Source organism: Astatotilapia calliptera, chromosome 7, assembly GCF_900246225.1.
Source record: "Astatotilapia calliptera chromosome 7, fAstCal1.2, whole genome shotgun sequence".
In the NCBI taxonomy this organism is placed as follows: domain Eukaryota; kingdom Metazoa; phylum Chordata; class Actinopteri; order Cichliformes; family Cichlidae; genus Astatotilapia; species Astatotilapia calliptera.
Window position 1 is genome coordinate 31886723 of NC_039308.1, and position 27017 is coordinate 31913739.

Sequence of the window (27017 nt, forward strand, 5' to 3'; positions counted from 1 at the left end):
TTGACACCCAGCGCAACATCTGGAGCAGACAGATGAGAGGGAAAACAGAGAAGCTTGAATTAGAGTTGACACGTCGACATGCAGGCAGACACGGCGCACATCAGAGTCAGCCACGTGCTGGTGTGTCTGGATGGACACATCAGTCTGTTTGGATATTGGCGTATACCGAGTGCAAAACACCACAGCTGCGCAGGGCTGTGGGAAGCAATCTGAGATACTGACAATGAAATAAATACAGAGGAACAAACCAAAGAAAGAGCAGTGTGTATCCAATATAAATGATTTAACTCGCAGAGAACTTCCCGGAAAGGAGGAAAGGGAAAAACACATGCAAGGAAAAGGCAGTGTTGTACCTGTCTTGGTGTATTTCCGATGGTTCTTTTCATTTTGTTTTAACAGTGAAAGTGAGGCAGACAGAGATCACCACAACAGAAATATGACGTCTGAACTGAGAAGAGAGATCTGTTGCTCTATTGTTCTGTTTGTTTGTTTTGAAGACCAGCCTGGCAGCAGAAAGCGCATCCCTTTCAGAATACAAAAGATGCCTTAGAGGCAACATAAGTGAAGCTTTATGCTGATGACTGACTGTTTGACAAACATCGGGGGTGAAACTACAACTCTCTTCAGCAAGGAAAAAGGAAGAAGGTTCAGGAAAAAAAATAATAATAACAGGGGTACCTGGGTAATGTGTAAAAGAGAAAGAGAAAAAAGGGGTTTAAAAATGAGGGAGTGAGAGGACAAAAAAACTAATTTATATCCTATAAGAGGAATGTGAGGCACCCAGGGGGGCCCTGTAAGTTGTGAAAAATTAAAGGAGACGGATTCAAACTGTCCAATTTCCACATCAAACAAACCCCAGGCTCCATGCTCCTGGAGAGGCTGCCTCATATCCAACACATAGCCTCAGAAAAAGGTGCCCCCCCTCGTCTTCTCCTTCTTCCCCCTCCTCTTCATCCCCTTCATGAGTCCACCACTGCAGCCGCCTCATTTTTTATTTTTTTGTATTTTATTTATTTATTTATTTTTTACTGGTACTCTCCATTTCCTCAATAACCCCCGCTCTCTATAATTCCCCTAAGCACTGTACTGGTTACACTAGCCACTGTCTTTCCCCTGCCTAATTATACCCTTGTGAGTCTATTAATCAACTTGTGAATTATTTAAGAAGGAGAGCTCTTCTGTCTGTAACTGGCTTTGACACTGTCAAGGGGAGACGGAGAAGAGAAAGGCAGAGGGTAGGTGGTGGGGGAGGCTAAAGCAAAGGGGGACGAATATTAGGAAGGAGAGGAGGGAGGCGGTAGGTGGGTGGATGGATGGATGGAAGGGAGGAGAGAAAGAAATGTAATGAAAAGAAAAGGGAGATGGAACCAGGGGCTTCTTGAATATGTCCCCCGAGGACTGGGCTGCCTGTGCACAGTGCGCTGCACCCAGACGATCAAAATTCACCCTGTTTGTTTTTTGGTGGTTTTTTTTTTTTTGTCGTTGTTGTTGTTTTTTTTCCTTCCCACCCTCTATTTTCATGCATAAGTTTTCATGATAAACAGGAAATTCATGAATATATGGAGTGATACAGTGAGAGACGGAGGAAGGAGGTGGGGGGCAGAGGGGTGAGGTGAAGGAAGAAAAAGAGGAGTGAACAGTCAAATCCAAAGAGTGAGGTGAGACTTGGGGAGGATTATGTAGACAGAAGGAGTACGCGCACACACACACACACACACACACACACACACACACACACACACACACACACACACACACAAGCAGTTGCAGTCACATACATTTGCACACATACAAACACACACGGCAAACCAGGGTCCATCCGCTGTTTGACAGGAGGCAGCGTCTCCCCAGAGCAGCAGGTATGCGTGGCGATGGTGATGATGGTTGTGGTCGTTAGCGTGCCGGAGTATGTCCTCTTCCTACTCCCCTGGTCCCTGCTGCTGCAGCCGCTCCTCATCAGTCGGGAGGAGCGGCCGACCCTTCTAATGACTCCCTTCGACACCGACACCGCCATAAGCAGTCGGAGAAGGAAGAAACAAGCGTTAAAGTGAGATCATTATTATTTTCAAAATGTTTTGTGCTTGCCGTTGGACCCCTTGGCACATCGCACGCTGCCCATGGAATCGCAATGAACTCGAGTCTGAGGAGTGCTTTAAGAGGCCGAAGAAAAGAAGTTCACTTCAAAGACAGCATGCCAGTTTAAAAGGAGATTTCACCCAAAGTGCAAAAAAGAAAGATATATCTTCTCTCCTGCCTTTAGTAGTATCTATAAAAATGTAATTTTTTGGCCAAGTTTTGAGCTATATGCCTGCCATGAGCTGAATGGAATTTTATTTATGGTGGTCAAAGCATTGAAAGATCATATTTAAAAGCACTATATCTGGATTTTCCTTTAGTGGATGAGTACTCTATGATCCAGAGTAACACTTTCTAAAAAAAATGGAGTGCAAGTTAACCATTGAATTGATATAAAAGTTTGGACACCTTGTTCACTTGTACATAGGTATTTTTTAAAAGCTGCATTGTGTCCAGGGTTCGAGCCAGAAACTCCTGGGTTTGAATTCACTATCTGGCCAGGGCCTTGCATGTCCTCCCTGGGTATTCCAACTTCCTCCCACAGCCCAGAGACATGCAGTTAGTGGGGTTAGGTTACTTGGTACTTAAATTGGCCATAGGTGTGACTGAGAGTGGGAATGGTTGCCTGTTACTTTGCATTAGCCTTGCAACAGGCTGTTGCCCTATGGCAGCTGGGATAGACTCCGCTGCCCACCATGGCTCTGAATTACACTCAGTCACTTAGATGAATCCAGATACAAGATCCAAGTATTACTTTGCTTCAGGAGTACCCAAACAATATTTTATTTAAATCATCTGTGTCTGAGAAATTTACAACTTGGATGCTTCGGTACAACATGCAGTGTGCAACAGTGACATTAATACATGGATTGTGTACTCACAGAGGGCAAAAGGTTGAATTTTGTTCAGCAGAAGCAGAATGACCTCTAACTAATTCAAGGCAATCAGTAGGAGAAAACATCATTAAATCTACTGTGAAATGGCAGTGACAGTGCTAAAGGAGGCATATTTCTTCTGAGGTATTGATGTTATATGTGTTGTGCCATTGTTTGGTATTTATCAAGAATTTTTTATTAAATGTCTGGATGGAGACGCAACAAGATATAAAGGGATGTAAAACACAGCCATTGTTTCTCGCAGGTGCAAAACCTTTCAGGTTTGATTGAGGCCAACAAACCATCAAAATGTACTAACTACACAGAGTATGCAGATAGTGCATTGTGTACTACAGGAAATTACATGAACATGGGTATCCTGATTGAGAAAACTGAGGAAATATTATCTATATTGGATGCATTTTAGTCTGATACCAATATACCTGACTTACATCAATCCTAAAGAATATTCTGAAATGTTTTTTTTGACTGAACCTTAATAATGGTATGAACCATTTTTGTCTTCAACGTTTCTCTTCTGTTGTCGCTCGGTGGTGTTATGTGGATGATCCAAAGTACCAGTGTTTCCTAGAAAAAGATATTTTAAAAAAAAAGAAAGATTTTTTCTAAATCTTGTAACCACGAATAAAATCCCACTCACTTTCACTGCAGTGGAGTAGAGGCAGAAATCTCAGGATGTACAACTGAAAACTTTGGCAAATAAAACCATCACTATTTTCACAGCTAGAAACCACAATATGCAAGTGACATTTTTTTTTGACATATTTATTGAGCAACTGAGCCTGTGGGCTGCACGGCTGTGTGTTTTCAGAAAAGAGTGTGCCCACTTTGTGTGAATTGGCGAGTGTGTGTGTGAGAGAGTAGCACATCTCATTAGGCCCAAGCAGTGCTGTTGTCTGCAAGGGTACGTAAGTCCACATCGCTCCGTCTCCGTGGGATGTTTATTAAATTAATAAAAAGTTGCTCAAGGCGAGCTGTACCAGGGAATGCCCAGGGCTCGGCCGTGATTGGCACTCTCCGCCGCCTTGCGTTTTCTCAAGGGTCCGCCTGCGTTTGCTTTAACTAACTGGCCGTGACTGAGGAGAGCGGGCTGACATAAAGCTCCTCTCTTCTCCCTCCTCCTCTTCTTCCTATCTGTCTCCCTCCTCATCTGACTGGGTCCTGTTCACTTTGAATTGGGTGTTGCAGGAAACCAGTGAAACCTCCAGCTTTATCTTCTTTTTAGGACGATCTGCTGTTTAGCTAATTAAATTTAAAATTATTAGCTAAATAGAGTATTTGACCCAGTAGATTCTGTATGGGAAATGATACAAATATGTATAACTTGCAGAAGAGCTCATGAAATCTGTAAATCATGCTTTCTGTTATTATAATGACACTTTCTATGTATGTTAGTTTTTCTGTCTTCTTCAGGTGAAGCTTTTTTTAAGTATAAACATCACTTTTAGAGCATTTCCACATCTTTCGATTATCTTACCTCAATTTTGAAGATTTTATTCCCGGTGATGTGATGTTAACACCCAGTTCTTCTTTACATAACTCAGTGAGACAGCTGTGCAAATGCCTATAGAAAAAAATAAGAGCAGAGGTCACAAAGAGGAAACAATATTTATATCGACAGAGAATCGTCAGACTCAGAGACTCCTGTGGGAAAGATGAGCCTTGTTTGTTGGAGGAAAAAGAAAAAAAAAAGAGAAAAGAGTCATTATACAACCGTTTCTCACTTCACACAAACACTTTATTTAGACTACTGGTATTATGTTCCAATTAAACTCAAAAGAAAAGTCTGGCATTTCAAACTCTTCAGAGAATCTGCATATTGCCTTTCAGGAAAAAAAAAAAAACAAAGAACAAAAAAAAAAACAAAGGAAAAAATTAAAATATATTATCATCTTTTAAAATCCTTTTAAAAATAAACAAGACAAACACAAACAAAACACAACAAAAAAGCCCCACTCTGTCTCTTTCACTTTCTATCTCTCCGTCTATCTGACTCTTTCCAGCTCGGCTGGGCGACTCTCTGAGGAGGAGGAGGAAGCTGAGAGAACTCATTTGCATATAAACTGTGAGAGGCAGGGATTGTCATCGGCGGCACATTAGACGCAAGGAGAGCGAAGGGAGAGGATTTTCATGTGCAAATTTCAGCCTCGCCAACTCTGTGCATTATTATTTCATCAGCGCCTAAGAAGGAAACCCCTCCGATCCCCAAACCCCACCATCATCCCCATGGACGCCTCAAGATTCAGACCAAATCCCCCCCCGCTCAAGTTGCGCCACTTCCCCAGAACGCCCCACTGCTGAGTAGCTGTTTACACTGGGGGTCCACAACACAGGAGGAGTCAATCCGCCTCTGCGTGAGATCAGATAAGAGGGAGCTGCAGAAAGAATGAGCACACATACACCAATTGTGACCAGCAATATTGGTGTTCCCTTGCATTAATTGCTTGTAAACTGCGAGGCTGGAGGCTTGCTGGCTTTCAAGTTTAAAAAGGAGATTACAGCCAATTAGCAAGTCCTCTGAAAGCACTTTACTGCCTGGGGAATAGCAGCTGATCCCTAATATGGGACAGCTGTGAGCAACAAAAGAACAGTCGCAGTCCTGCTTCTGAAAACACACTTGCAAGAGGAGCACTTTCAAAAACACACACATATTGTATGTGCTCACATGCAAATAAAAGAAAACCTGATTGATGGCTGCAAAGAAGTGCCATTATGGGCATGAAAAATGAATGAATGTGAGGCATGCAAACAGGCACGGAGTGCACGCACACATTCCCAAAAGTGACAAAACGGGAGCAGGCAGGGAGGTAAATATGTTTTAAAAGGTGAGAGGAAAACGTTTGTGGGTTGGGGAACGTATTTCATCCTTTTAAATCAATTTGTCAGGTTCTTCTCGGAGCCGCGTTACCAAAAGAGCCGAGTGTTTCCCTGTAAACTGCCATCTTTAATTTCTTTGTCTGACATGCTCCACTGTACCACGACACACCAGAGACCGAGCGTGAGGTGAGCAAAAGGTTCAAAGCCCAGATGGGAGCAGAGCCTGTGTACCCCTGAGCACCGCGGATTAACTCATTCACTCTCATGTCAAACAGTAGGTAGGAAGAGGAGGAACACAAGTCAAAAGATCTCCACAGGCTCGGTAATCTACGATGATTTATGCCGAGCCCCACGACTCAAACATTACGAGTCAAGCTCGCTGATTCCCTTCTTCCTCTTTATCTTTTCTCTCCGTGTTTCATTCCACTTTCTGCCTGTTTTCTGCCTGTGTACCTTTCTGTCACGTTCGCTCTGCACCTGCACATCCTCAGCTACACCCTGCCGCTGCCGCCCTGCCATCTTCTTCTGCCTTCTTTCCCGTCCCCGCACGCACATTAGCGAAAACAGCTGTCTGCCAGCTATTGTCACTTCAGGTAATGAGACTCTTAGGTTTCATACAAAACAGTTTGTGAAATCTAAATGTCGAGGTCCACAGTCCTAAAAATGTGTTTTTGTTCGACAGATAAATTGATTTTGGTGCTTCAACCTTACCACAGCCTTAACGTGTGGATTTAAGGCTGTTAACGACCCTGATAGGTAGCCAAAATTAGAAGCTATTGCAACTGGTTATTGTGGTTATTGGGACATATACCTGAACCTGCACCGATATCACAGTTCAATGCGGTTTCATTGCATTACTATTCTCCTTTTGCCAAAACTGGAGCACATTCAAACCTTCTAAGATCAAGTTTGTCCACTTCTGGTGCTAAAAGAGGAGGATAAAAAAACATGTGTGCTCTGACATGTAATGACGTTGCATCTCCAAGTGAATCTGTAGCTTCACAGAGCTTAACAGATCTCTTCAGTCTTGCACCAGGACTTTGATAACAGATATTTTGGGTTCAGTCTTTTGCAGGGTGAGGTTTCCTTCAGTCAAACTTGTTCTGAGAGGATCAGCAGACTGGACATTTTAATTTTAGTTAGGCTTAAGCACAAAAAACCCCACTTTGGTAATCTTTAGTAAAAGATCACGGTTTGGGTAAAATTGCAACAGTTACTAAGTCTTTTAAAATGTTGTTTTCCTTGATTGGTGACACCTCCCTGCTCATCATACACAAAACCTATGCTTCTTACAAAAATATATTTCCTATTACTCACAAATCTGTACTTACTGACACAGAAACATAACAACTTTTTTGTGGCTATTTCACAAAATGCTGTGACACTGGGCTGAAAATGTTCCCCAAAGCATTCCTGACAATTATTTGTTGGCGAAGACCTTTGCTGTTGGACCGTACCATTGCTGTCAGAGTATGTGTTGCCCTGCAAGAATGTTTAGGTGTGTGATTTGTGTCAAAGTAACATCCAACTCAATGCTCAGACTTTTTTTTCCTAGTAAAACACCTGTTGGTCTGATTGGTGTATACTTCAGAGTCTTGTTATTATGGCTTTCTGTTTTCTTCTCTCTTTCTCTGTACTCGCACCTCATATTGCTTCTCCTCTAACTGATAACATGATCATTGTTTTCTGCCTTGTCTGTTTTGGTGCACTGCAATAAAGTATATTTATCAAGGTGGATAAATATATAAAAAAAAGAGTAAACAATCAACTGGCTCAAATAACTTGTCACTGTTGACTTTTTGCATCCATAGGGTGCCCATTTTTGTGGGTAAAGCACATTAATATGATGTCAGAGATCAAATATCATTATTTTGTATTATATTATTATATAAAAAGGGTTTTTTTGAGACGCAGTTGGATTTCCAGGTTCTCATAAATCTCTGTGCTTCTAAGCATTTTAAGAAATGCCCAATTTCTATCCACTAAATAAAATGTAGAGACAAAGCAGCACATTTACTGCTGCTTAATTCTGCATGCCAATCATCTTGTAAGACTGGGTGTCCCGTGCTCTCGCTGTGCTCAGGGGAGTATTTGTTTATAGCATGACCCTCTCTGTAAAGTCAACAGCTGTTTCCAGTCGGGCTTATTCGCGACACCACCATCCTTCAACATGATGGGTTTTGCCTTTTAACGCATCGCAGTTAACCACATCCTAATTAGAACTAATGACTTCCTTGTTAAAGACCTCTGCAGCTAATTGGCATACTGAACTGAAAGCAGAGAGAAAACCACTAGGAGGTGAGGAATTTAAAAAAATAATATGTAAGTTGTAAAACGAGGGAGGCTGACCAGAGAACGCTGCTAACCTTCTTATCAAACTGCATTTTTAATTAGAGATAATCAATATTCAAGGCAACAGATTTAACACAGTTTATATATCCATCACGGATCATAAATACTTAATGATTAAAAAAAAAAAAAAAAATCTGAAACCCCAACACTCCCAGATTTTTATTCCCCAAGTTTATGGCAATCTGGCAAATCAGATATGATTAATTATAAATTAAACTATTAGAGCACGCTTCAGAACCTCACGTTCACAAATTGCATCCACAACTGGGGTTGAACATGAATTTGCTCTCCTGGTATTTCTGCAGCTTGTATGCAAAGTCGCTGTGTCTGATTCGCATGCAGGGTCTGTTCTGCACCCTGTAGTTTCATTTAGATCAAAAAGACTCAAATAGACAGAGAATCACAGGATATCCAGAATATCTGATCATCCCCCCATCACACCTCACCTTGCCTCTGAGAATCTGAGCAGCTACCGAGACAATCTCATTAAATCGGAGATGTAAGAACCGGAGGGAGAAATATACAGCAGTAATACTCCTTGCTGTTGAGTTCGCTGTAAGATACAGTGAATCCTAAGTGCTTCAGCAACCCTCCATGTTGGACCGTTCAGGGAAGCAGTGGACATAAGTGGAAGCTTTGACAGTCACACCACATTAGTGCAGTAACTGTAAAAAGGCCTTTCTGGGATTTGTTCCCTAAAAATACTCTCACACCACTGGAAGCTGAAGTCTCTCTGGAGCCTTATTTGAAGCCTCGCAGCCTGAGGACAAGGCAGGCAGAAAAATAAATAAAAATAATCAAACATGCCCTCAAACAGCTCCTATTACATACACAACATGGCAAACAGTGTAAAACAATAGAGTTATTTCAGTGCAGAAAGAAACAGGACAGAGAGCAATGGCATCTTGGGGCAGAGGGCTGCAGGGCTGGGTGGGGGCCGCTCGGGTGGAGGTGGTAGGAGGGGTGCTCTAATGGGCTTGGGGAGGCTGCTGAGCCCTGCTGGAGGCCCACAGGAGGCCTTAGCCTGTGGTCTTGCCTTGGGCAGGCCTGCCATAGCAGCAGTCAGGTGGGCTGACAGACTGAGGGAGAAAAGGCCCTCCCCATGTGGCCTGCCATCACTCCCACAGCCCCCTCCCCTTTTCCTCCCTCTGCACAGATGTTCAGGGTTTGGGGAGCAACAAGCTGCACACAAACAAACAAAGACGGGGATTTAACATCTCCAAGTTGCATCTGAGTGATATCCTTCAGTGGATTGCTCTAATTGAGTCTCTGTGGTAGCTTTTAATTTTGGCATGTGCCGACCTCTCTGCTGCAAGATTAAAAGTTAAATGTTTGCTCATGCAATATGAAGGAGCCTGTAGTTTAAGGGTTATTAATTAATGGTCATTTACAGGCATGAATTAAACATTAACACAAGTCTGACATGTTGACACGTGTTAGTACAAAGTTTAGATTTGTGGAGTTGAAAGCGGCAGCAAAATCAATCTGCTCGTCAACACATATAAGTCTTTTCTCAATGGTCCGCTCTGGACTCGCTCGGTACTTATATAGCCGACCTTTGGCCCAATAGTTCCCCGAAGCCCCATCTATACAGCCCGCTGTAGGAGGTAAAGATCAGGGCTACCCAGCTTGGACTCACCCCTCCTGACCAGTGACGTGTGTAAAGCCTCTGGCATGACTCTCAGCATGGGAAAAGTGCAGCTTTATCACCACTGCTCAAACATTCATCACACAAACCTCTCTTGCAGCACAGGGAGACAATAACGCCTCCATCAATTCCCATCTGAAGCTGCCGATTTCGGCAAAAGGTGGCACAGAGGCAACTTCAAAGTTCTGGGATACTCAAAGAAGAAAAAGGAGAAGCAAGCAGGGACAGTCGAGGAGGAGCATCTCTTTCCAGTCAGGAGGGAGGTCATTATCAGGCCATGTTTACGCCGGTACAGAGCACACTCATGCGTGTTGCTGTTTTAACATTTGAAATACAGTACTGCAGCCATCACTTCAGGCAAAATAGTTTATGTTCCTATGTCTGTGTGCGTGTGTCTGTGTGAGTGTTGTACAAAAACTCCACCGAGGCGCCACTTTAAAAGGTATTTGCATTATTTCTGCATAGAAAGGTGAAGGTCAGTGTTTCCCCAGCCAATCGCAGCATCTCAGCATAAACAGCAAAATAATACTTTAGAAAGTACGGCACCGGGAGACTAGACGGCAAAAATGTCAGATTTAACGAGTCATTTGGTTTGTTTTCAGCTTTTTTTTAACAACCCCCTCCCCATAAAAATAAATAACAATAAACTGCCATTAAGACCTATAATATTTTTCTGCTGACAGCAAATAGTTGACATGAATGCACTCAAGCAAAGGAGGGAAAGCAGCTCTCGCCTGAATAGTAACAAATATCTGCTTCTAAAACTGAGTCTGAGGTAAAAAGGGGACGTGGACTAATGAATCCCATCAGAATACATTTACTCAAAAAGCAACAACTAGCATTAACTGTCTCGTTGAAGGCGCATAGCACATTTTATCAATTCTTGATCTGAAAAGCATCTTTGATGCTTAATGGCTATTAAAAATACCTGACTGAAATACAGCAATTTTATAAAATAGAAGATCCAGAAAATTCTTTACAGCATTTTTACTGTAAAGGTGGGAGAAACAAAATCGACACAGCACAGTATTGCGATATTTTGTGATGTGATATCATATCAATATAGCAACACCAAATATTGAAATTTTATTACATTAAATAAATAAAAATACTGTGGGAATACTATGAATAATGGGGCTCATATTGCCTGGTAGGAAGAAATCTCTCTGCAAACAGTCACAATCTGTTAAACTTGAACTGACTGCAATCAATCTCAGAGAGAATGTTAAAGGTTTACAAATAATTGTTATCTAATTTACAAATGCAGATAAACTGCTCACGTTTCAATCAGTTTGAATGAGTCTTTGAGGGGCTCGACTCAGCTGGCTGGCAGCTAGTTCTATTCTGGTTATTAGTTATTATTAATCCTCCACAACATGGTTTTTGTCCTGTCTTTCTTGCTTCATACATAAGATAAGATAAGATAAGACAAGATAAGACAAGATAAGATAAGATAAGATAAGATAAGATAAGATAAGATAACCTTTATTAGTCCCACACGTGGGAAATTTGTTTTGTCACAGCAGGAAGTGGACAGTGCAAAAGTTATATAGCAAAAATTTGAATCCAATAAGAATAAAATACTGTACACAACTGTACAGAATAAAATAAAATACTATATACAGTAGAATAAATAGAATAAAATATACAATAGGATAAAAATAGAATACAAATGCTGTATACAACTGAGTAAAAAACCAGTTGAAGCAGATGGGTGCTCCTCTTTCAGCCTGGCTGTGCTGGTGGTTTCTTCCTGCTAAAAGGGAGTTTTTCCTTCACACCTTCTCACTTTTATGCTCAAGTTATGCTCAGAGGGGATCATTTGATTTGTTGGGGTTTCTCTCTAATATTGTAGTGTCTTAGAATATAAAGCACCTCACAACTGTTGTTGAGATTTGGCACTGTATAAATAACTTGAATTGAATTGATTATAGTTCTATAGAACATAAATGTTGCTAACTGCAAATGTAATAGTTAAATGTGCAGTTTTGTTAAATGTGAATTTCTTTCTTTGCAGCAATAGATATCTTTAACAATTTATCACAGTTAGTTTCTGTATTATCTGAACCAGACTGTGTGTAATTGCCAACTTGACCCCATTCAATCACAGACTGACAGAAGACTGATAACAAATTGGCTTCTTCTCCTGCTTTTGTCTGTGGCTTTGTCAACACTTCTGTCTGACGTGGCCATCGTGTTCAAATAAAGCAGGCTTCTCTCTTAATGTTAGTGTTAGCGCCCATGTTGCGACTGCTTGATCAGTTCAGTACAGTGTGGGCACAGAGCACAAACACTTTGGTTGTGCAGAAGAAACCGCTGAACTCAATTTTTTTAAAGAATGAAGAACAGTTAAGAACAATGAAAGTGCAGTTATTTCTGTGGCAGAGCTGTTTACAGACCTGCTGCGCCGCTCACTGTCTCTACAAACCAGTTAACCCATAATTCATTAACATAAAGTGTGACTGAAAATAGCAAAACAAAGTCAAACTATGCCATATCAGTGATGTCAAGTGAAGTATGATAACATATTAGAATTGGAAATCTGGCAAAGTGATGATAACAACCTTGTGCACTCGCTCGGAAGGCGAGAAGAGGGTTAAGCGAACAAAGCCTTGAAAAAGAGTCCAATTCTCCAGCTCCTGCCCCAATCCTCGCAGTTACCCCCACAAAGTACACAAGAAAAAAGAAAATAGTATCATGCATATCATTCATTAGCAGCAAATAAAAGAAATTCTCTCTAATAGTGCCCCCAAATCCCTGAGCTCCCAGCACCACGGCGCAGGGAACTGAGGAAATGGGGGAGAGAGATGCAAAAGGAAGCCGTCTCCCTCAAGTGCTTGTTAGGCCCAAATTATTATGGCGATGAATAATTTTAAAAATAAATAAGAAAATAAATAAATAAAAAAAGGAACATTTATAGATCTAAGTATTATCAGAGGAGCCGCGGGTCTGTTGCCAAGCTCTCTGGGCCCGTTTGAAATCCGCCTTTGTTTTTCACTTTGATCTTTAACTGCTAACCTATCCATTGACTTCACCTGAATCCCCCACCCGTTAGCGCTTCTTCACCCACTTCCTCCTGTTAAACTTTTCTCCTACGAGGCGCAGCACTGCCCGCACTAAGTGGCAATCATGATCGCATCATCATCCTCATCATCCTCGTCATTAACTTTCTGTTCTTCCACAACAATAATTAACATACTGCACAGGGAGCAAGATTAGGCAGAGAGAGAGATGCTGTGGTAAATGAATATAGAGCAACACAGAGCAAAGAGTCGAGGGAAGGAAGCCATGTTGGAGAGAAAAAAAGACAGAAAGGAGATGAGAGAACACTGAGACCAGCTCGAAGACTCGGCTTTCTCTCCTCCTATCACAGTTTCAATGATTTGCTTTCTTTTTTCGCTCCTTGCTTTCATTTCTTTTCCTCTTGGTTTCTTCTGCTTACTGTTTATCTTTTCTTCTCTTGTTTGTTCACTCCTCTTATCTTTTATATTTCTTCTCATCTACTTCCCTCTGACTTTCTTCCTCCTCCTCGTCCGGTCACGTCTTCCTTCTTCTCATTTCTGGTTTCTGCTTCTCCTGCCATGCTTTACATTCCCATTTGGTTCCTCTTGTTTTATCTTATCCTTTACTTTACTTTCCTTTACCTCCTTCCTTCTTATGTTTTTGTATGTCTATTCTCATTTTCTTCTCCTCTTTCATTTCAGACTTTCCATTTCCTTTTCTCTTTCACCCATGTTCTACTTTTATCACCTTCATTTCATTTCCCTTATTTCTTTCTTCTTCTTTTTACACTTCCCTCCTCAGTATCTTCTTTCCTTTGCCATCCTCTTGCTTCTTTTTCTTTAATCTAATCCCTTTTCCTCCTTCCTCGCATTTCATTTTCTCTCATATATGTTTCCCCCCCGCTATGGGTCCCTCTGGTATCCATTTTCATAATTTCTTCCTCTTTTTCTTATTTTACTTTCAACTTAATTCCTTTTATCTCATTTCCTGCCACATTCCTTCCTCACTTCTCACTATAAAATCTCCTCTTACCTATTTGTATCATCCTTTCTTCTTTTCAAATATCATTACCTCTTTCCTGTCTTTTTTTATCCATCATCCTTTACATGCTTTTTCATGCCTACACCCTTTGTCTCATTTCCTTCTCTTTACTTTCACAAGTTTTTGTCTTTTTTAAAATCTACTTTGCTGTTCTCATTTTCTCATGAGCCCACTTTTCCATTTTCACTGTTTCTCATTTAATTTTATTAATCTCTTCTTCCCTAATTTACTTTCCTTTTTCCTCATGTTCTCATTTCTGCTCTTTCTTTCTTCCAAGTTCTTTATCTAATTTCTTCCTCTTTCGCCCAAAACTTCCTTTTGCATTTCCTCGAATTTCCTTTCTCTCTTTCCCTCACATTGACTTGACCTCCTGCACTGATGCTTCTTCTAATTTCAACTTTGTTTCCTCTTTTCTTAGTTCATATGTCCATCTCCTCTACTTTTCTTCCTTTTTTCTTTTACAGTCTATTTTTCACTCTTCCCTTCCTATCTCCACCTTCTCCCTAATTCCTCCATTTTTATTATCTTCTTCTTGTCTCATTCATTTCCTTTTCCTTTTTATGTCCTTCCTTCTGCTCCATTCTCATCTTCCTCCTGAGCATTTCAGACCTCCAGTGAAGCAGCATCTCAGCTCTGTGGTCTGTGCCTGGCCTCTGATTCATATTATAATGAGACGCATCCCAACATCCCATTTTCACTGTACTCTTCCCCACCTCCTCCCCACCTCCTTCCCTGGCTCTCATGTTTTCCCTGGTACCCAACGTCACCCCCCACTCTCTCCCCACTTTGCTCCCCAGGTCCCCGAGTGGCTCGCTCGATTCCGTTTCATCACACTTCAAACGGGCCCAACGCGATCCACGCAGGGAGGACCCAGGGACCCGAACATCTGCACGGGGAGGCATGTGTTGTGTGGTACTCCAGCGTCCGAGGGGCTGGGGGGGGGGACACGCAGTGCTACGAGCAGATGTCACTGGGAGCTGAGCAGCAGGCTGGGGGGATGCCGCAGGGAAAGAGAGACATAGTGAGGGACCCACCCCTGCAGCCCTGCCTGGGGAAGGGGGAGAGACAGGAGATAAACCTGAGTTTCTCCAAACACTCCACCTTTGCTCTGCTCTCCTCTCCTCACCTTGCAGCTCAACTTCCCCTCCTGCTCCCCATTTTGACAGTACATTTAGGTAATTAGTCACCTCGGCACTAATAACCTAATCATTGCTTGTCTGGGTGTGTTTTCTCTCCATTTCAAAGTCTGTGTCCTCCACGGGCTCTCCTCAGAGTCCCGGTGTGGAGGTGGAGGGGCAGAGGAGGCATACAATTACCTTTGTCTGGTTACTCCCCATGGCACAGAGAAAGCCAAGGGTCTGATCCCAACCAAAGCAAGGGCCCCTTTTACTGGAGAGAGAGAGCCTGCTCTTTGGAAAGGGTCAAGATTGCTCTCACATCCATTAACACCGGAGCTATTTCATCACTGCCTTGTTCTGGCAGGCGGGAGCTGTTGGGGACTGTGATCAGCCTCAGTCGAGCACAGACGCTGACATTTCCCCAGTTAGTGAAAGTGGCAATCCGGAGCTTCTGCTGTCAATGAGTCATCAAAGGGCTTGTTTGAGAACAGCTGTTGACGTCAGTGCACTGCCACAAGCGTTAACCCTTGTTGAGATATGAAGTTGTTTTTTCTTCCCGTCTGCATGCATGGGCATCATACAGGCAGATCTCTAAGTTCACAGTTAATCTGCCATCAAGCAGGCAGCGTCTTCTGACAGCTCGAGCGGTACGGTGAATATTAAAAACTTGATTTTTGCAGGTGTCTGGTGTTTATTACAAGTATACTTTGCTCAGCTGCCCAACATTTTCCAAAGTTTACTTTAAAAATTTGTTGTTTTTGTTTTTTTGTGGGGTTTTTTGTGCCAGGAAGGTATTAAATTTCTTTTATTTCAGAGCTGTGAAATCCTCCAGCAGTAATGTGTTGTTTTCAAACTACTTCACTGTCTCACAGCTGCAGTCACTGTTCAAAACTGCAAAGTTGTTTCTCCAATTTTAGTGCGTTCGTGCGTTTTTAAAGCCAGAATGTGGAAACGACACAGACGCTACATATAAGATTTGTTGAATTTTAATGCTCAGAGTGTTTACAAAACATGCTGGAAGCTGCGTTTCCAGTATAAGGAGTAATAATAAAAACACAGCTGTACCTTACCTGCAATTTTTCCACCATTCTATGATTTGATTTGACAAATTTATTTTCATTCACCGTGTTTTTGTGTAGGACATCAACAAGTTGCCAAAATTGTATCTGTTTTTTTTTTTAATACAACTTGAGGAAGAGTTCACGTGAATTTTCCCAGTTGGGAATTAATTTTTTACGTTACTCCAACACTGCATGAATGCACAATGAGATTTGGACACACAGGGTACAAAAATATAGATTTGTCTGCTGTGACTTAAGTGGGTTTGTATTAGGCCAGTATGGTGAGTATTATAATGCATTTATCTTACATTTACAATGTAGTTTAGCAGATGGAGAATTTTTTGATTATCATTCAATTTAAAGTATAGCTGAAGCTGCGTTTAGTTTTGCAAACATGTTAGCACAAACTACAGTAATGCACAGATGAAAAGGTTGAAAAATAAATAACAGAAATAGTCACAGTGAGTTTATGTAATAAGCAGTAAAAGAGCTAAGAAACCTCCTAGATTTTCAATCTGTATCTGCTTTTCAATTTGGAATATTTTTCAAATCTCAACAGTTTGGACTCGTGTCCTGCAAGCACAAAAAAAATCTGCTTATTGTTGCTCTGAAATCACCCTCATTCATTCCTTATAATCTAGTGTTGTGTTTTTGGTTTTGGATCTCCAGCTGTGCTCACTGCGACAGCCGTCATGTCACCCTTTTTTATTATTCAAGTTTCTTGGAGCCAAACAGCTGTTTTGCATGGCAGATTGAATCAGAGCTTGTCATGACTCCTTTACTTACTCTGGTGATGGATAGAAGGACTGAATTCTTGCATTGTGGCACAGTTAAAAAAAACACAAAAACAAAAAAAAGGAAAGAAGCCGATGTTGTAACCCCTCGGTACGTCGATGATGAATTGCAAAAGACTGTAGCTTTTAAGTGTGCTGTGGAGGTTGTTAGAGTGAGATTTTCACAGTGTACATTTATACTTGTATATAAATTAAGTTTCACAATGAATAAAACATCTAAACTTCACATGCATAGACTTTTAGTCAGAGGCAAGCGTCAAAAGCAGAGAGAAACAAAATTAATCGTTGCAGCCACTAACAATATTCTTGTCCGTAACAAACTCCTTCGAATGGATTTCACAAGGAAACGCGTGGTAGACGGGCTTTATTAGACGGAGCTGAATGCATTGCTTTGGCTTGATGGCGAAGTCGATGTGCTTCATCACAGTCTGGGTAATGAGAGATAACTTCCCTGCTTCTGCAGGAATCGAGTCCGGCACCACAACCCCCATGCATTTTTTATCAGCTGCAATTACTCAGAGCTTGTTGATATTTCCCATTCGTTTCATTTGGGAAAATTTGCATCTGATAACCAGAGGCCTGCTGTAGGGCTAAGCGAACTGTGCTGCAGTAAATTATAGGTCTCAGACTGTCCAACAACAAACTGGAGGATTTGCTAATGGCCACTCTGCAGAACAGGTCATCTGCAGAGAGGTCTTCCTTTTTAGATGTACTGTGCACATTCATTCTCCTGGCAGTTTAGTCAAAACTTGTGAATAGTACACATTGTGCTTTTCAATATTCTTCATTTGGATCATTCTCCCCCTCCTCACACGAGGTTGCACGTAAATGATGAAACAGTCTGCGATTTATGACGTCGCTCAAGGTGTAAGGTATCACCTGTCTACCAAAAATGCTCAATTTGCTTTAACCAAGATGAGCTTTGCTTCATTTCTCCAACTGCACTCTAAAAGTAGCAAAAATTATCTAGATGTAGGCCCAGCATCCTCAAAGTGGTTGCATGTTGTGGAGCCCTTGAATGGCAAGGAAATAAAACTACAGTGTGGTACTTTTCATTTGTCTATAATTCATTTGATACAAAGATAAAGCACCACAGAACAAGACTGCGGGAGTCTTCAGTTTCAACTCTTCTGTTCTACCAGACTTAATCTCTACAACAGTGACAAACACCACCATGTTCAGTGTGTGCGTTTTTCTTGTGTAGTCCTCAGTTACATGCTGACTCTTAAAATCGCCACTCGATAATCAAAACTTTTGGAATCTTGGCCTAGGCCTGGAGTTTTTAGAAAACTGGTTTATTTTAAACAATTAAACTATAAATAATCTAGCTTCAGCCAAAGTCTTGTGAGAATTGGTGTCTCTTAATTGGACTGCCCTCATCCATACCTTGCCAGGTGTAGACAGTTAGCAAGGCAACACTGTAAACTCATGCACTGCCACTGCAAGGCAATGAGGGGTTGTCATCACAGTTAAATTACTGGGCAGCTGCAACATGGTACAAAACAAAAATGGACAAAAATGAGATTGCCAGGAAATACATAATTGAGACACATTCCAAAAGTCATTGCACGATTAAGCAATCTATGAAGGCTGGGTCAAAATATGTGATTATAGAGCATTTAATATATGCAGACTATGACAGGTGGCCGCAAGCCTAAAGATGTCAGCCACTGCCCCAGAGTAATAAAAGAAAAAAAGCACTGCATGATGTTGCTTTTGTACTGTCGGTTTCTCTGGCGTACAGCGCTTTCTTTAATCAACTCTAATTAGCAGCAGTTCTTTTCGATTAATGCCGCAGACCTGAGGTAGAGATGAAGCTTTGAATATCAGTATTTCCCTGACAGGACGGGGAAGATGAGAGCTGATTGACAGGCAGCCTTCTACCCTGATCAAGGTGAGGAGACCAGGGTGGCTGCTTCCTGGTGTCTTGGATTTCTTGTAATTGACAGGTGCAGAGAGACGTTCGGGGGTCCTCGTGGAGCTCTTTGCCGTTTATGCAGATTAACACGTCACAAGTACAAATGAATAAATAAGCCAGTAAGCGCGAATCAGGCATTTAGCCTGAGGGGACGCCATCATTAACAGATTAAACAAAGTGACTAATCACAAAAACAATCCGCTTCAGAAGTGGAGAAAGTCAAAAGACGGCAAAGTTTGGGGGTAAAAAGCTAAGCAATCTCAATTATTCAGCTATTGGCAAACAAAAGATATGAATACATAAAAACCGAGTGCTGACAGATAATAGATTTTTTTTAACAGACAATTTTGATGAAAAAGAATTTGCTTGCTTATCTGCATTTCTTCCATAGCCCACAGAAGAACTGGAAGTTTATAATGAAGGAAGTTCATAAATGATCTTCGAGGGCAGGATCACACGGATGGCTTAAATTCTTAAAGCAGTCAGGCAGTGTGGGCATCTGAGGCAGAAGTCTCATGGGAATGCTTTAGGTCAGTGTGAAGAAAATGGTGGGATAACAGATGATGAACAAACGAGACCCACGCAGGGTGTACTGACACTAAAAAGAAAATCCTGCTTCCTTTGAAGCCCAAATGAGCTGATGTGAAGTCCTCATATTCCGCACACACACCCATGCCACTGCTCATGAACTGAATCCTTAAGAATCAACCAGAAATCAGATTTTTTTTTTTTTCATGGCGTTTTATATATATATAAAACTCAGATGACCAGAGCGGCCGTAACCTCAAATTCAACTCCATTCCTGGAAACAACTCAGCTGTAAACACATCACTGCTTGTAAATTGGCCTAAAAGCGCTCCTGGTTTCTAGACTTCCCTTCACGCACAGCGGACACCAGCCTACTTTGACCTTCACACCGAGCCATGGCCCAAAACCTCAGCTATTGATTTTTCTAACTATCTGTTTACTCCTCGTCTTCACACTTTCCCAGCTGCTTGGAGAGCATCGTTTGCCCCGAGGCGATCAGCAGGGCTCAGCTTGTTCCAGTCTTTGATCATCGTTCACCCAGCGGATTAACATATGCGCACTCTCTTCCTCCCTTTGTCGCTGAGCTTGATAATAAATCTACGGCCTTCCTCTATCTCTCTCTCCCTCTCTCTCGCTCCAATATAGGACGAGCCATGAATCAATCAGCCTCGCTTTACGCCTCGTGTCCGACATGGATGCAAATCACAGAAGGATCTACGGGTAAAGCTCTGCTTATTAAAACCCGATGCCTGAGTCATTACAACCCGCTTGTGCACGTGCGTGTCTCTGAGATGAACAGCAGGTAACACTCGTGAAATACAGCAACTCCGGTGGAGATAGAACACAGACGGACAAGATTAACTGATTTCTAAGACTATTATCTCAACAGAGGCCAAAACTAAGCCTAACCCACTTTGCCAAACCAAAAAGAGAATGGGAAGCTAATGAAGTTAATTACTGAGTCATTGTGGGAGGTTACAGCCTCGTCTAAAAGAGGCTTAATCTGAGGGAAACTGCAGTGCAGAGGCTCGAGTTCATACCTGCCCTCGCTGTGCAGTAAGTGTACTAATTAAGGTTGGTTTGAGCCTACAACCATCCCAGTTAGCTCACTTAAAGGGCCAGGGCTTCTGGGGTTTGGAACAACACTCTTAAGGACTCTGCAAGTAGGACACTGAGCAAATGTGTGCGAGACCAAGCGGGAAGAAGAGAAAGTGTGCGTATTTCCAGGTAGACGGGTGACTTTTTTCTTAAAAAGCAACCCATGTGGTTTCTCTAATGGCCACTGTTGAGGCACGCCCTCACTCCCCGTTGCCTTTCTTATTTATTACGACCTAATTATATCAGTGTGTCAGCTAACACAACCAGCTCCTTGCCCTAAATGCCGCAATGCTCTTGTGACTGAACTCGTACTTACAGACCTTATGTTTCTGAGCTGTGTACCATTTAACCACAGCTTCTCGAGGCTCACATGGTTGTTTAGCCTGCTCTTTTTTTGTACCCCCACTCTGCCCATCAAGAATGCAACGGACAAGGCAGAGGACCACATGTGGCGAATGAAAATACAGTAACAACATGAGCTCAGGACTGGCAGGACGAGGCAGAGGAGGAGGAGGAAAAGGAGCGGGTCTGGACGAGTTCCCCTCCTCATCATCAGCATGTCGGCCAGAGCAGGCCTGCGAGGTGCCATAGCTGGGGCCCTATTAAAAAAAAGAGGAGGGGAAAAAAAAAAACGAAGCCCAGCTTGCTGGAAAAGATCCGTCCTCTCACCTTGGAAAACAACAACCCCACTCGCTCCGACAGTGAGACAATCAGCCGTGAGCTGCTAAGGGTGAGGCGGCAGGTGACCCGGCGTGCCAAGATGAGGCCGGTTCCACACACTGATGAGCGCTTTCACAGACATCAAACCAGAGTGCCGCAGACCTCCCCACGACCTGCCTGTGCTGCCTTGTCTCCTGCTCTCTGCTTTTATTTGAGGTTGATACGGGCAGGCGGATTGGCAAATATCGATCACGGCGCTCTCGGTAAAATTCTCCCTTCAGGTCTGAGCGGTGATTACAGGCCTTGGACCCAGCTGATGCAGCCTGTGTGCGTGTATGTGTGGACATTTAGGTTTTCTCCTACCCCACCTCCCAGACAGGCTGAGGAGAGCAGCCCCATATTCTTTGGTTCGAATGTCTCCAATCATCTGCAGAAGAGAGACATCTTTAAAAAACACCCAGACAGACGGGCGGGTGGGCAGGCAGGCACACTGTACAACACAGAAAATAGGTTATAAAGCACGGAGAATAATGCATGTGAATCTCAATCATCGAAATTCAAATGATTTGGATGCATCCCCAACCAGCCCTCCTCTGCTTGTCTGCCTTCTGTCGAGGCCTCAGAGCTCACCAATCGGATCGGAAGGAAACAGGCTGCAGATTCAGAGGGTTTGCATTAGGAATGGCCCGTTATTAATTAAGCTCGTGGAGAAGAGTTTTTTGACAGCGGCTCCCGAGGCGGCGAGCGGTGTGGATCTTGGCGCTGACCTGGCCCAGCAGGGGAAGGAGCTGTGTCTTTGAGGTGGTGGTGGCGGTGGTGGAGGGGAGTAGACGGGGGCTAGAATAGGTGGTAGGCGGGAGAGAAAGAGGAGGAAGGTGGCGGATGAGGGGTGGGGGTTGGGGGGCTGGCTTCATGCCGACAGCCAGGCCTGCCACGTCTGCGTGCCCGCTTTGAAGTGTCACCTTGAGGGAAGAGCCGATGGCCGGGAAGCCGGGAGGGTGGGAGCCGCGGAGAGGAGTGGCACGGTTGGCATTGCCAGACACGGCGCTTTAATATTGCATGGGCTCCCGTCCATCTCTGTACACACTCAGGACATTCCTTCTGCTTGATTTAGTTTGAAAGTAGATCTTTGTTTTTTTTGGGTTTTTTTCCTCCCTCTCCTTTCCCCTCCTCTCTCGCCATGCTGTGGCTCAACACCTGTGCTTGTTTTGTGCTCATTCCTGCCTGAACAAATGTCAAGCTCTGCAGTCAGAGGAACTTTAACAACTCCTTGCATTATGAAAGTTGACAGCGTTGCATTTGGCCTGCTGAGTGACATAAAGTCTGTGCAATATTACGTATTACAGTGCAATAAACATTCTGTCGATCAAAAGCTAATATGTTGACAGAAATATTGATGTTTTCGTGAGAAAAATTTCTTTTTTCATAAAGCACACGCATACACACACCAAAAAAAAATCTGTTAGTACAGTGAAAATGAAACCAATGTGTTTCCAGTGCTGAAGATAGAAACTTTAAGATCAATATACAATTAAAAGAAGATGTGCAGACATTTTATACTTTCTGGTCTCCAAGACGCCCTTAAACCCTTGGATGCTGAGAAAATTTAAACTTGGCAAAGAAAATCTTTAGTATGAAGCATTTCACATTTCAGAATAAAACCAAAGAAACTGGCAGATCGATACTCCCATACCTTAATGGCCAACTTTCTGTAGAATCTTACCAAGTAAAGGCAAAAAAGAAACTCTCACTCTAAATTTGCTAATTTCTAATACTGCTTTTATCCCTTCCTCCAGTGCCATCCTCCCTTTATGAAAACTAAACCATACCGTTGGGGACTCAACTTAAACTTTTATTACTTCTCTCCCATCATCACTGTGCTCGCCTGACCTGCTGCCAACACAGTTACAGAACACGGCGGAGAATTAAACATGGCGTTAGTTTGAGAAGATGCATAAGAGGGAAGTTTATCAACAGAGGCTGCAGGAAGGAGGTGTTTTGAAGTGAGGAAAAGCGCATTTAAAAAAACACTCACGCTGCACGCACTTTCTACCCACTTTAACAACCGTCCCAGTTCACAAATAGTAGTTTTAACTCCCCTGATTAGCACTGACATCTGCTGCCTTTCATCTCTCCCTCCATCTTGTTTTTTTAATCAGATTAACCCAAACGGGCATCCTTTAATGGCCTCTTTTTTAGGAAAGCTGAAAGAGGAGAGATAATTAAAATAATTAAACCGCTGGGACCGGTCTGTGCACGCTCATCTCCGGCTCTTTTCTTTTCTTCTTGCCTTTAAGTTTTGATTCCGCCTTGCTTACCAATTCAAGCAGCACAGAAAAAGAGAGGGAGAGAGAGAAAGACTCATCATCCTCACTTAATTGCATTAAGTTGACTCTCGGAGGTCCAATTTTTCCCTCCAAAACCAACAGCCAATGTAGGATCTGATCTTTAGGTGCATGTCAGCCTTCTAAATGTGGAAGCGGTGGGGGGAGGAGGGCACACTTCTAAACAGTCTTTATGGAGCATATTTATTTAGTCAGTGAGTGTATTTTGCATAAGGCCAAAGATAAAAAAAGAAAAAAGGAGGGCGGGAGTATCCTCTTTAATGATTATTTATTCATGGACTTTTAAGCTTTTAATGAGGACAAATGAAGGCGTTTTTCAGAGTGTCAGTATGTAGTATGCTTACCAAAAATATTCTTGTTTAGCATTTTCTTTTGCACTGTATGTCCACAAGGAATAAACACTAACATTTAAATATAACTAGGAGTTTGGAGCAATCAGTTTATCTTGATCTTGCATACAAACATCAAATCTCCCGCAAGTTTTGATCAAATTCTGTAATGATGATGCAGATGATGCTGATTATGATTTAACAATTTTCAGCGTTCCTTGTAACTGGCGCTAAATCTCATTGATAACCACTACAAAACAACAACAACAACAAAAAGAAACTGAAATTATAGGAGTCTGGGTGTTTTTCAGAATAAGAGTTTTCTCATTTATTTCCAATTAAAACACCAATGACAACGTTATCAATCAACAGCCTTGGAATTGAACTGTTTTACATCAGCTATTCACGCCGGTGTAAGTTATTCCCCTTCATGCAAACACACGTCATACACTGGTATATTGTAGCTTCCAAGCTGACAGCCCAAAGGGAAAAAAGTAGGCTATACTGCACCATCTGAGTTATATTCTACATTATAGGTGTACATATCTTGAATATTATAATTACATGTCTTCAGATGAATTCAAACTTCCTGTCAGAAAGAATCTAATGAATTCTTGCATGAGGATTTTACTGAGAGCAACAGCCCTGACATCTTCCTCGGAGTGCAGCCCCAAACTTTACACAAGCTTCGATGTCTTTTTCCCCTCTCATACACTTTCACTTCATTCAGATCATTTTCACAGGGCTTCATTTCAAGTTTGCACCAAAAAAAAAAAAAAAAAAAAGAAAAGAAAAGGAAGAATCCCTTTGCTGGAAATACTTAAGATTTATATTTAAATTTTCATGGAATCTTTGAGAACATTGAGGAGCAATTTCACATTTGCACTGACATCTAATTTCTCAAGTAGAGTCTGAAAGCACAAATTGCCAAGGATTCCCTATGTGCCCAATTATCCTGCATCAATTTCCTTGACCCTGCGGAATGCTGGTAAATTAATCATATCACTTTTTCCCCCCCTTCTTCTTTTTTTTTAGGGCTCTCTCTCGTGGAATACATATGCACACGTTTGATAAACTAATCATACTTGGTCGGTTGTATTCAGAAAAAAAAAAATAATTCTCTGAAGCAGGATGAGAGTCAGCAGTCAGGCCCAGAGAACTGGGAACTGATGCAACATGCAAAGTCACATACATAAACATGCAATCCATAAGCAGAAAAAATACAACGCAAAATGACAAAAAACCTATTCATTTTTGTATTAGTAAAAACTCAATTGTATTTATTAATCAGTAAATCATTGTGTCTAGTTTTCTGTATGCAGTATTTATAGACAGTAGATGATGGTAGAAGTATTAAAGAAAATAATTAATGTGAAGAGTCATTGGCAATATTATCAATACTTTTATATAAATAAATATACACATATTTTTATGTTTATACACACACTTTAACAGCACCATTAACAGCCTAAGGATCTAAAACATCTACGGTGATTGCCTGCATAACAACGTATTTACCAGGCTGCCTTACCTGTTGATCCTAAAGACTATGGTTGATCCTAACATGGCTGCAGAGTCTGGCGTCTGTTTATGGAGGAACAGTGTCCTCTAGTGGAAGCAACACAACACACACAACAGTACAAGTACAAGTAAATAAACAAAAAAGAGAGGGCCGTGGAAAAACAACAACCATAAAACACTGATCTCAGAAATGTACTCATCATTTGGGAAAATGCAGAACAAGTGTTCTTCTTAAATGTCAAACAGCTAGGAAAAGCTGTATTTTTTAAGGTATTAAACAAAATCTAATGGGGTCGGGTACAGATGATACACAAGGTTCTTAAAAATGTCTTTACTGTACATTGTGTAATTTCTTCTGACTGCAGAGCTTTTACTTTTGTTTCATTTTTTAGTTGTCCACCCCCCTCACGTTTTTATATAAAAATTCTACTACTTATTGTCTAGATTTTTGTTGTTTTGTATGTAACTTAAACACAAAAACAAAGCAAAGGGCAATACAAAAACCTTTTAATCATGTAATACACGCTTGAAATCTTCAAAAAAAAAAAAGGCAAAGCAGCACTGATAGTTCGAGCAGTTGTTAATGATGCTGAGAAAACTAGATGAAAATACTATCACGTAAGTAAAAAAACAACAACTCTAGGTTTAAAGAACTTAAACCTTTGTTTTGGTTAAGATGCTGGTATGTAAAAGATGAAGATTTTCTTTTAACTTGTCTGAAACTGGATGAAGTGATATTTGCATGGGGCGGGAGGAGTGGGAGTCTCTGTTTTTTTGTTGTTGTTTTTTTAGAATTCTGACTCTAATTTCATAATTATGAAAAATCTGACATTCTGAGAAAAAAAAAGTCAGAATTCTGACATTAAAGAGATTTTGGCCCTGATCCTCTTCCATAAAAGTCACCTCATTGCTACTAGCTATGTTGTTTATATCTATTAAATAATGCGACAGAGCCAGGGAGCATTAGCTCGATGTCGTGCTTTTCTCCGGTAGTTTAGGATTTTTGTTGGGGTATTTGTCCAAATAGTTGGAATAAAAGCCATACTAGGTAAAGCTGGGCCCAAAAGTCCTAACTAGTCAATTTGTGGACGCACTAGAAAATACTTTTACATAGTAGGCCTATTTGCTATAATTGCCCAGGCTAGTAACTTTGAGGCTTACTATTTAACTAGTTAGCCGTAAAACATTCCCACGTGACATTAAGGACATTTACCCCCATTTACTCCTCATTAATCCTTAAAAGAGTTTATAGTAGGTGGACTTACCTTTAGTCTGGACAAACCCCTTTCCCTCCCTGCTAGCAATTTTAGCTTAACTAAGCTAATCCAATCTTATCCTTGCCATATTATCAACTAAACTTTAACTGCCATTTATGGAAGCTTGTTTCTGCTGACACCGAGTATCTTGAAATTTTTAAATTCCGAGTTATTTTGACTTTTTGGAATTTTCTCATTTCAATTTCATCTGTTTGTTTGTTTGTTTTTAAGTGTTTTTAATTATTGTTGTATGGGGGACATATTTCAGAGGTAAGAATAAAAAACCTGTACAGGTATTACAATTAAAACGTGGAATTTTATAAAAGCAATGACTTAGACTTGGAGCAGTTCAAAGTCTGAATAAACATGTCCCCCTAACCCATTAAGCAAATTGATACCTTTTTTGTTGTTGTTTTTTAACCAAATTAACACATAATCAAACCAAGGATATCTCCTACATTTTTATTTTAGTTTTACAAATTCACAATGTCATTTGTCTTAGTTTTTTTTTTTTTTCCATCTAGTTCTAGTTTTTAAGTTTACGTTAACTATTATA

The 27017-nt window shown here is 41.5% G+C and overlaps 1 long non-coding RNA gene across 1 annotated transcript; it reads right to left on the reverse strand.

Moving 5' to 3' along the window:
• Nucleotides 1-3777: 3777 nt before the first annotated feature.
• Nucleotides 3778-26658, reverse strand: LOC113027362 (uncharacterized). The gene is made up of 4 exons (XR_003273033.1): nucleotides 26471-26658; nucleotides 25216-25292; nucleotides 4450-4536; nucleotides 3778-4265 (listed from the first exon to the last, which is right to left on the reverse strand). It is a non-coding gene; the product is annotated as an uncharacterized LOC113027362 (long non-coding RNA).
• Between the last annotated feature and the right edge of the window lie 359 nt (nucleotides 26659-27017).